General features: G+C 43.0%; 1 pseudogene; it reads left to right on the plus strand.

Moving 5' to 3' along the window:
* Positions 1–7,826: 7,826 nt before the first annotated feature.
* On the plus strand, positions 7,827–7,944 carry LOC126337257 (5S ribosomal RNA; annotated as a pseudogene).
* The last annotated feature ends 4,051 nt before the right edge of the window (positions 7,945–11,995 follow it).

Here is an 11,995-nt window from a genome sequence, read left to right on the forward strand (position 1 = left end):
TGCCGTACACACCGGTGCCTCTAATACCCAGTAGCAGGTCCTCTTGCATTGATTTCGGTTAATTGTAAAAAAAGAATGGTTTCTAAACAATAGCCAATTACGTCTACAATTTGAACGCAGTGTAAGCATAGAGTCTGGTTTTCCTAGAAGCGTTCGTAATCTTTACAAAAGGTGTCTGAGAAGCTCTAGGGCAGACTGATGTCTTACTCCTGAGGAGCTATAATGTGGACTCAGATGCCTGAAGTTCTTGTTGTTGTGGTTTTCAGTCCTGAGACTGGTTTGATGCAGCTCTCCATGCTACTCTATCCTGTGCAAGCTTCTTCATCTCCCAGTACCGACTGCAACCTACATCCTTCTGAATCCGCTTAGTGTATTCATCTCTTGGTCTCCCTCTACGATTTTTACCCTCCACGCTGCCCTCCAATACCAAATTGGTGATCCCTCGATGCCTCAGAAAATGTCCTACCAACCGATCCCTTCTTCTGGTCAAGTTGTGCCACAAACTTCTCTTCTCCCCAATACTATTCAATACCTCCTCATTAGTTATGTGACCTACCCATCTAATCTGCAGCATTCTTCTGTAGCACCACATTTCGAAAGCTTCTATTCTCTTCTTGTCTAAACTATTTATCGTCCATGTTTCACTTCCATACATGGCTACAATCCATATAAATACTTTCAGAAACGACTTCCTGACACTTAAACCTATACTCGATGTTAACAAATTTCTCTTCTTCAGAAACGCTTTCCTTGCCATTGTCAGTCAACATTTTATATCCTCTCTACTTCGACCATCATCACTTATTTTGCTCCTCAAATAGCAGAACTCCTTTACTACTTTAAGTGTCTCATTTCCTAATCTAATTCCCTCAGAATCACCCGACTTAATTCGACTACATCCCATTATCCTCGTTTCGCTTTTGTTGATGTTCATCTTGTATCCACCTTTCAAGACACTATCCATTCCATTCAACTGCTCTTCCAAGTCCTTTTCTGTCTGTGAAAGAATTACAATGTCATCGGCGAACTTTAAAGTTATTATTTCTTCTCCATGGATTGTAATACCTACTCCGAATTTTTCTTTGGTTTCCTTTACTGCTAGCTCAATATACAGATTGAACAACATCGGGGAGAGGCTACAACTCTGTCTCACTCCCTTCCCAACAACTGCTTCCCTATGATGTCCTTCGACTCTTACAATTGCGATCTGGTTTCTGAAAAAAATTGTAAATAGCTTTTCTCTCCCTGTATTTTACCCCTGCCATCTTCAGAATTTGAAAGAGAGTATTCCAGTCAACATAGATAAAAGCTTTCTCTAAGTCTACAAATGCTAGGAACGTAGGTTTCCGTTTCCTTAAACTAGCTTCTAAGATAAGTCGTAGGGTCAGTATTGCCTCACGTGTTCCAATATTTCTACGGAATCCAAACTGATCTTCCCCGAGGTCGGCTTCTACTAGTTTTTCCATTCGTCTGTAAAGAATTCGTCTTAGTATTTTGCAGCCGTGACTTATTAAACTGATAGTTTGGTAATTTTCAAATCTGTCAACACCTGCTTTCTTTGGGATTGGAATTATTATATTCTTCTTGAAGTCTGAGTGTATTTCGCCTGTTTCATACATCTTGCTCACCAGATGATAGAGTTTTGTCAGGACTGGCTCTCCCAAGGCCGTCTGTAGTTGCAATGGAATGTTGTCTACTCCCGGGGCCTTGTTTCGATTCAGGTCTTTCAGTACATTGTCAAACTCTTCACGCAGTATCATATCTCCCATTTCATCTTCATCTACATCCTCTTCTATTCCCATAATATTGTCCTGAAGAATATGGCCCATATATAGACCTTCTATATACTCCTTCCACTTTTCTGCTTTCCCTTCTTTGCTTAGAACTGTGATTCCATCTGAGCTCTTGATATTCGTATAAGTGGCTCTCTTTTCTCCAAAGGTCTCTTTAATTCACCTGTAGGGAGTATCTATCTTACCCCTAGTGAGATAGACCTCTACATCCTTATATTTGTCCTCTAGTCATCGCTGCTTAGCCATTTTGCACTTCCTGTCGATTAATTTTTGAGACGTTTGTATTCCTTTTTGCCTGCTTCACTTACCGCATTTTTATATTTTCTTCTTTCATCAGTTCAATTCAATATTTCTTCTGTTACTCAAGAATTTCTACTGGTCCTCGTCTTTTTACCTACTTGATCCTCTGCTGCCTTCACCATTTCATCCCTCAAAGCTACCCATTTTTCTTCTACCGTATTTCTTTCCCCCATTCCTGTCAATTGTTCCCTTATGCTCTCCCTGAAACTCTGTACAACCTCTGGTTTAGTCAGTTTACCCAGGTCCCACCTCCTTAAATTCCCTCCTTTTTGCAGTTTGTTTAGTTTTAATCTACAGTTCATAACCAATAGATTGTGGTCAGAATCCAAATCTGTCCCTGGAAATGTCTTCCAATTTAAAACCTGGTTCCTAAATCTCTGTCTTACCATTATATAATTTGTCTGAAACCTGTCAATATCTCCAGGCCTTTTGCATGTATACAATCTTCTTTTAAAGTGAGTTACGAGAAACTTTCCCAAGGAAGTTTCGTGACGATCCTGTGATGCCCTTTCATGTGTCTAATAAGAGCTCTGCAGTGTAATTTTTCTAAGAATAGCTCTGTAGTGTAATTTTAACGTACGTGTTATTCGGAAGGATCCGTACTGAAGCGCCAAGAGTGGCTCTACCCATTGTGCGCATTTACAAGATGATTCAACTAAATTGTTCATCTCAGATATTTATACAATCCTCTAACACATCGTAATTTTGTTTTCATCCATTTGACGTATAATCTCTTTTCATAGCTGAATTACAGGGCTGTCGGTACCAACGTCGCTTTTTCAGATTGATTTTAGTAGTTACTGCTACTAATTCGAAGAGAAAAAAATGGTTCAAATGGCTCTGAGCACTATGGGACTCAACAACTTAGGTCATAAGTCCCCTTGAACTTAGAACTACTTAAACCTAACTAACCTGAGGACATCACACACATCCATGCCCGAGGCAGGATTCGAACCTGCGACCGTAGCAGTCCCGCGGTTCCGGACTGTAGCGCCAGAACCGCACGGTCACCGAATTCGAAGAGAGAGATGCATTTAACTTTTCAAAATTCGGAGAGAAACACTATTTAAAATTAAGAATTTTTCTTTTGTACGTAAAGCTGATTGTTGTACCAACACAAAATACCGATATTAAAGGAGCACAGAGGAAACGTATCATTTATTGTACCTGTGTCGTTCACGTGTGTCGACTGTAGTCTACGTTCAAAAAATAAATGTCTGTCACAAACTAAGAGCAACCACATATGCTACTTCTTTATGGGGTGTGCAGAAGGAGCGCTAGGAGAATAGCTGGGCTGTCACAAAAAAGTGTACCGCCAGACGGTCTCTAACAAGAATGACAATAGAACCAACGTGCAAAAAAGAATGTCATTTGAAGGGCACTGGAATACTACGAACAGGCTAAGGAGCTATCCAGCAATGAGCGGAATGAACGAAATACTGAGTGGCTGTAATTAAAGTGCCGCTGTTCACAATAGGTTGTATTTATCGTATGGCAGCAAAACCTGGTACATATTCCAAAGTGTAAACGCGTAACCAGTTTACGCTGGAAAAAAATTTATTCCAGTTTCGGCCACTATGTGCGAATGTGGCGTTGTCAATGCAAGAAAGATCTATAGAAATGTTTCCATATGTAATGGATTAGGAACAGAAAAAGTCAAACAAGCGAGAAAGTCATAATGTTGGTTTTATTATTAACCGCCAATCACAAGACTTGTTCAATATGACCATTGGAGACGTCGATGGGATATTGTACAGCGCCAGATTTGCACCTGGTGGCCGGAGTTGGAACTAATTTTTTCCAGCGTAATTCGGTTCTGCATTACCGTATCCACCAAATTTCGCTGACATACGTTAATTACAGCCCACACTGGACCTCCATGAGTAATTGCACTTCAATTATAATTGGTTGTAGCATACATAATAACTCTGAAGAAATTGCTAATATCTCTGGAATAAGTCAGCCAGCGTTGTTCGCATTTTGCGCATTTACAGTTTCCGTATCATCTGTCACTTCACCAGCTGATTAACTAGCGGAACTGCAGACGACGCACGCAATTCTGTCGCTCTGTTGTGATGTGAGGTCAGGGCAGTAGCTTCTTTATTGACATTTCTCTTTACTGATGAAGCCTGACTGTAAGAAAGATGCACTATTAGGCATCTGAGAATCCCATCTGACAAAGGTAGACACCCCATAAGCGGTGGAGTGTGATGTTTGGTGCGGGATTATTGGAAACTACGTGACTGATAATTACTTCACTGACGACATCTTACAGGATGAAAGGTACGCGTAATTTATTATTGAAGTGCTACCGGCTCTCCTAGGGAAAGTACCACCTGAAGTACGTAGATGTATGTAGTGCCCGCACTATAAGAGCCCAGTTCACTGCCCATCTCTTTCCTGACCGCTAGATGGGACTTGAAGGCGGTACCAGCTTGCCTGCAGTTTCATGTTGTTTGGTGTCACTGGACTTATTTCTCTGAAATAAATCAAGTCTACGAAGATGTCGAAGAAATCTCTTCAGTTTGCACAGAAGTCCTTGCACCGGCGCTTGCAAAAGTGTATCGCGTCAGTCGGTCGGCATCTCGAACACTTGCTGACATAACTGGAATTTTAGAGAAGTGTTTATGACCACGTTGTTCTGTGATTTTCCTTTACTTGTTGCTGCTTTTGTTATTTTCGAATCTAAATGTTTATGTTGACAACTCAGGATGCGAAGTTATTATTTAACAACCTTTATACCTCAGTTTCCTGTTCTACAAATCCACTCACTTTTTTACGTATACTCTCCTTTCCAGACACTGGTAGAAACCAGAGTAGAACTGTTATCATAGTTAAACGTTGAATCATCCTTAGACGCCACGCCCTTTGCCTTCCATTTGACGTGTTGGTCCAACACATGTAGGCAACTGTGAATATAAACTTTTCTCCTCTACTTCGCTTAAGCAAGCAAAATATCTCAGCTGTGTCAATCTGCAACACGCTATCCGCCTGACGCCTCAGTTCCGTATAACAACACGAACTTCCGGGCAAAACAGCAGTCGTTTCCATGCGCAAAATATATTGCAGTTTCTCCGAAACTACACTACTGCTACACCAAGAAGAAATGCAGATGATAAACGGGTATTCATTCGACAAATATATTGTATTAGAACTGACATGTGATTACATTTTCATTCAATTTAGGTGCATAGATCTTGAGAAATCAGTACCCAGAGCAACCACTTGTGGCCGTAATAACGGCCTTGATACGCCTGGGCATAGAGTCAAACAGAGCTTGGATGGCGTGTACAGGTACAGCTGCCCATGCAGCTTGATAACGATACCACAGTTCATCAAGAGTAGTGACTGGCCTATTGTGATGAGCCAGTTGCTCGGCCACCATTGACCAGACGTTTACAGTTGGTGAGAGATCTGGAGAATGTGCTGGCCAGGGCAGCAGTTGAACATTTTCTGTATCCAGAAAGGCCCGTACAAGACTTGCAACATGCGGTCGCGCATTATCCTGTTGAAATGTTGGGGTTCGCAGGGATCGAATGAAGGGTAGAACCACGGGTCGTAACACATCTGAAATGTAACGTCCACTGTTGAAAGTGCCGTCAATGCGAACAAGGGGTGACCGAGACGTGTAACCAGTGGCACCCCATCCCATCACGCCGGGTGATACGCAAGTATGGCGATGACGAATACACGCTTCCAATGTGCGTTCACCGCGATGTCGCCAAATACGGATGCGACAATCATGATGCTGTACACAGAACCTGGATTCATCCGAAAAAATGACGTATTGCCATTCGTGTACCCAGGTTCGTCGTTGAGTCCACAATCGCACGCGCTCCTATCTGTGATGCAGCGTGAAGGGTAACCGCAGCCATGGTCTCCGAGCTGATAGTCCATGCTGCTGAAAACGTCGTCGAACTGTTCGTGCAGATGGTTGTTGTCTTGCAAACGTCCCCATCTGTTGACTCAGGGATCGAGACGTGTCTGCTTGATCCGTTACAGCTATGCGGATAAGATGCCTGTCATCTCGGCTGCTAGTAATACGGGATCCAGCACGGCGTTCCGTATTACCCTCCTGAACCCATCGATTCCATATTCTGCTAACAGTCATTGGATCTCGACCAACGCAAGCATGTCGCGATACGATAAACCACAATTTCTATAGGCAACAACCCGACCTTTATCAAAGTCAGAAACGTGATGGTACGCATTTCTCCTCCTTACACGAGGCATCACAACAACGTTTCATCAGGCAACGCCGGTCAACTGCCGCTTGTGTATGAGAAATCGGTTGGAAACTTTCCTCATGTCAGCACGTTGTAGGTGTCGCCATTGGCGCCAATCTTGTGTGAATGCTCTGAAAAGCTGATCATTTGCGTATCACAGCATCTTCTTCCCGTCGGTTAAATTCTTCATAGTGTAGCAATTTTAATGGCCAGTAGCGTATTAATTTGATATTGAAGAACTGAACGCCGTTGAATAGGAAATATACAGAGTGGCGAAGGTAAAGGAATGAAAATAAAAGCTTGGACTGATTTAGATGAGAACTAGGCAACGTACGCCGCAGTATGCAATAACGAATGACGTAGCAGCGGCGGACGTGCTCTTCCGCGATGCTTGTTAAAGTACGAAACTTGCGGGTCATCCATTTGCAGCTGCTGAATAGCGACGCTAGTATGGTTGTGGAGCGGCTTTGTGAGTTAAAACAATAGGCACGGCTAGAGGGCGAGCTTTTACAAAAGTCGTGTAATTAGTAGACTGGAAACAGCCAACCCACCGGACGTCCCGATGACGCTTGCTGTTCTCAGCTGTCTGTAGCCCGAGGGGGTAAGCCGCGATTTACGGTACGAAAGATTTCTCCTTTATTTCATTACACAGACGTGTTTTTCTTTAATGTGCACCGTCAGAAGCAATCATTTTTATACACTGCTGACGGGTACAACTGCAACACCTTGAAGAATAGCAGTTAACGAAAACGTAAGGAACTTTTGAATGAGCTGCTCAATAGAAGAAACAGGCTACTGACCAAATTGATGAAAGGTTTCGGTAAAAAGTTCTATGGACGATTTTAAGACAACAATTGCAGCAGACATATTAGAAAAAAAATGAAAGAACACTACACTCTGTAGCGGATAAGGCTACATAAGATAACAGAAGAAGCGGATTGGATCAGATCGTTTAACACTCCTCCAGCAGAAGAGCGGTGCTGAGGAAAAGTAACGACGCGTAACTGTGAAATGTGTTTCCGAAACAGTATGTCTGATGCATTCGTCTTGACCATTAACACCACATAAAATTGAAAAATGGACTCTGAGAAAATTAGAGAAGAGAATACTGTAAACGTTAGATAGTTGGGACTATGGAAGAATTTTGAGAAATTACATCGATAGACAAAGTACGAAACAAAGGGGATACTAGAAAATAAATCGATAAAAGAAGTCTGCGAAAATTCCTTACAGCTAGTGGCAATTAACTTTATTCCCAAAATTTTCGACTTGACACACGTGAAGGTTAAAGTAAACTTGTTGCATCAAAATATTATACACAAGTCACTACTAGACTAAATAAAACCGTACATCGATAAATTTGTGAGTAGTAGATATGCAGAGATTAGTACAAAGTAGTAAGAAATGGAAGATGGTATCCATGCAGCTGAGAAGGATGGAGGCATCAAGAAACTATCCAAATCAGTTTAAGTCGAATGGATTTAGCTACAGCAGTAGGCAAATGAAGGGCTACGGCCTTGCCGCAGTGGATACACCGGTTCCCGTGAGATCACGGAAGTTAAGCGCTGTCGGGCGTGGTCTGTACTTGGATGGGTGACCATCTTGGCCGCCATGCGCTGTTGCCATTTTTCGGGGTGCACTCAGCCTCGTGATGCCAGCTGAGGAGCTACTCGACCGAATATTAGCGGCTTCGGTCAAGAATACCATCATAACGACCGGGAGAGCGGTGTGCTGACTCCATGCGCCTCCTATCGGCATCCTCTACTGAGGATGACACGGCGGTCGGATGGTCCCGGTAGACCACTCGTGGCCTGAAGACAGACAAATGAAGACTGCCACATGGGCGAACGAGCAATGTGTTGATACTACGGACACCGCTAACATTTGTCAGGCGAACCCTATACAGAATAGCGAAAAAAGAACCTAGACTGAAAAATGTTTATTGTATTTTGTGATAAAGTAATCTAAATAGCAAAGACCTTTCTCTATGGATGTCAATTATGGCAGATGAATTCTTCTCGGGTTATCAGGCGGGTGGTGGCGTCGTCTTGTCGCAACGTTTCGACGAGTTTCGTATCCATCATCTTTTGGCGAAGTCTTCTTGGCCAGAATATGATGGGTACGAAACTAATCGAAACGTTGCGACAAGACGACGCCACCACTTGGCTGATAACCCGAGAAGAATTGATCAGTGGAATACGCCGAGAAACACTGCAATCGCATATGTCAGTTTCCATGTTCTGTGAAAAGGTCTCCAGTTTTTGAGCACAGCATATCAGACTTGTCAACAACGTCGGGACCAGTTATATTTTGGCTGCTTTGTAGCTCAGCATGAAGGGCGTGCACTGCATTCCGACCCAAAGCACTAAGCAGGTTTGGCACTGCAACGTTTGATCACGTGACTGATGGACACACCTCTTAGCTTTCTCATAACAACCATAGACCAACGTGCATTAGTGAAGCAGAAACATCTTACGTTCATGAATGAAGCGGAAACATCTTGCGACGGCGATGAAAAAGAATTTTAAGGTGACACCATGTGCAGAAAAAGTAGTGCCACTAAGGAAGGCACTCCACTTACCACGTGACCAGAAAAGACCAGTCGTAACTGATGACCGCTACGCTAGTGTAGCCAGCTGACGGAAAGATCTGGAAACATCGTCAGAGGGAGTTCACACTTTCACGATAACGCCCGAAATTTGTTTTCAAGAAGATAGATGTGGCGATGCAGAATTTCATGCGTAACATCCTTGAGAATTTTCCTGTAGTACTGACGTTGCTACTTGTAGCTTACATTTTTCGTTTTTATTAAACAATATATTTTGGGCGAACATATTATAGACTAAACTGATGCAGACAAACCAACAAATTTTAATGTGCTGATTTTTATTGGCTTTTGAAACGACGGAACAACGTCGCAGTATGCAGGGAGTACAGTAAGTTGTACTGATATGAAGCATACTGTTCAAACAACTTACGGAAAGGAAGCCGTGCGAAGACTTCTGTAGCGTCCGATATTTCAACAGGTGCACATTTTGCCATTCTGAATGCCAACGGGTTTTCTGCACCAAATTAGACGTGGTAATGTGTTGCGTTTTTGGTGTTCCCATAGACTCTGCCCTTCTTTTGTTTGATTGTGGAGATAGCACGAGTCTACGCAGAATTTAATCAAAAAACCTCCATTTCTATTCATAATGTCAGTTGCTAATTTAATTCCAGCTGCTTCCTTAATAGCACTGTCCCAACAGCTGGAAGTGCATGGTGCAATCTGTGTTATGTTCCGTAGGATGACCCGTGCAAAGGCAATATTTTGCAACAGCAGGTTTGCTCAGCTGTTGTGAGAAAGTGTGACGCTAATGTTCAACAGAGCGGTCCTCCACGGTCCTGATGCTCTGAAGGACCGCAGCTACGACTGAAGGAATATGGCGGACACCCGCCTTACGCAAACAATGGTCGTCCTTCGAAGATCCTAAAAAGGTACTAATCTTCGCATAATACGATCAATACTGTTAGAAATGTTTTCTTCTTAAGCCCAAATGGCCGTTGACTTGCGTGCCACGTCAGTTATTATCATCTCTAATCCGACTCACTGTCAGTCGATAGTGCAACGCGCATCAGGTCTGTCTTTCACTACGACCATTCTGACTAAATATAACTTTAAGATGGGATGATACAGAGCCGGACGGCAACAACTATCAGCCTGTTGATTCAAATCAGTTTGGGTTGGCTTCCTGTCTCAACGTACCGTCAACCTTCCTCTTGACCAACACATCAAGAAAGGGAAGGCAGCAAACCTTTTCCACTTCCACTGTGAGGCGAATAATGGGGTGGATTAAATTCAGATGTTCTAAAAAGCTGTTTTCATTCCCATAAGTTATTTGAATATTTTATACGCCTTGAGAAACTAAACTTTCACATTGAAATATGCTGATTGTTAGTATGGTTATAAAATCTCTATAAGCTCCATAGCAGATTGAAAGTTACTTGTCGACTCAATTTCTTAACTCATTTGTGTACAGGGTGTTCCAAAAAGGTACGGCCAAACTTTCAGGAAACATTCCTCACACACAAAGAAATAAAAGATGTTATGTGGACATGTGTCCGGAAACGCTTAATTTCCATGTTAGAGCTCATTTTAGTTTCGTCAGTATGTACTGTACTTCCTCGATTCACCGCCAGTTGGCCCAATTGAAGGAAGGTAATGTTGACTTCGGTGCTTGTGTTGACGTGCGACTCATTGCTCTACAGTACTAGCATCAAGCACATCAGTACGTAGCATCAACAGGTTAGTGTTCATCACGAACGTGGTTTTGCAGTCAGTGCAATGTTTACAAATGTGGAGTTGGCAGATGCCCATTTGATGTGTGGATTAGCACGGGGCAATAGCCGTGGCGCGGTACGTTTGTATCGAGACAGATTTCCAGAACGAAGGGGTCCCGACAGGAAGGCGTTCGAAGCAATTGATCGGCGTCTTAGAGAGCACGGAACATTCCAGCCTATGACTCGCGACTGGGGAAGACCTAGAACGACGAGGACACCTGCAATGGACGAGGCAATTCTTCGTGCAGTTGACAATAACCCTAATGTCAGCGTCAGAGAAGTTGCTGCTGTACAAGGTAACGTTGACCACGTCACCGTATGGAGAGTGCTACGGGAGAACCAGTTGTTTCCGTACCATGTACAGCGTGTGCAGGCACTATCAGCAGCTGATTGGCCTTAACGGGTACACTTCTGCGAATGGTTCATCCAACAATATGTCAATCCTCATTTCAGTGTAAATGTTCTCTTTACGGGTGAGGCTTCATTCCAACGTGATCAAATTGTAAATTTTCACAATCAACATGTGTGGGCTGACGAGAAACCTCACGCAATTGTGCAATCACGTCATCAACACAGACTTTCTGTGAACGTTTTGGCAGGCATTGTTGGTGATGTCTCGATTGGGCCCCATGTTTTTCCACCTACGCTCAATGGAGCACGTTATCATGATTTCATACAGGATACCTTACCTGTGCTGCTAGAAGATGTGCCTTTACAAGTACGACACAACATGTGGTTTATGCACGATGGAGCTCCTGCACACTTCAGTCGAAGTGTTTGTACGCTTCTCAACAACAGATTCGGTGACCGATGGATTGGTAGAGGCGGACCAATTCCTTGGCCTCCACGCTGTCCTGATCTCAACCCTCTTGACTTTCATTTATGAGGGCATTTGAAAGCTCCTGTCTACGCAACCCCGGTACCAAATGTAGAGACTCTTCGTGCTCGTATTGTGGACGGCAGTGATACAATACGCCATTCTCCAAGGCTGCATCAGCGCATCAGGGATTCCATGCGACGGAGGGTGGATGCATGTATCGTCGGTAACGGAGGACATTTTGAACATTTCCTGTAACGAAGTGTTTGAAGTCACGCTGGTACGTTCTGTTGCTGTGTGTTTCCATTCCATGATTAATGTGATTTGAAGAGAAGTAATAAAATGAGCTCTAATATGGAAAGTAAGCGTTTCCGGACACATGTCCACATAACATATTTTCTTTCGTTGTGTGTGAGTAATGTTTCCTGAAAGTTTGGTCGTACCTTTTTGTAACACCCTGTATAACGTTCACTTAGCACGTTTAGTACTTATAAATGGTTATTTATATTTTTCTTATTATTTTTTGTACTGATCCTCCT

The sequence above is a fragment of the Schistocerca gregaria genome, chromosome 2 (genome assembly GCF_023897955.1).
Source record: "Schistocerca gregaria isolate iqSchGreg1 chromosome 2, iqSchGreg1.2, whole genome shotgun sequence".
Taxonomy (NCBI): Eukaryota; Metazoa; Arthropoda; class Insecta; order Orthoptera; family Acrididae; genus Schistocerca; species Schistocerca gregaria.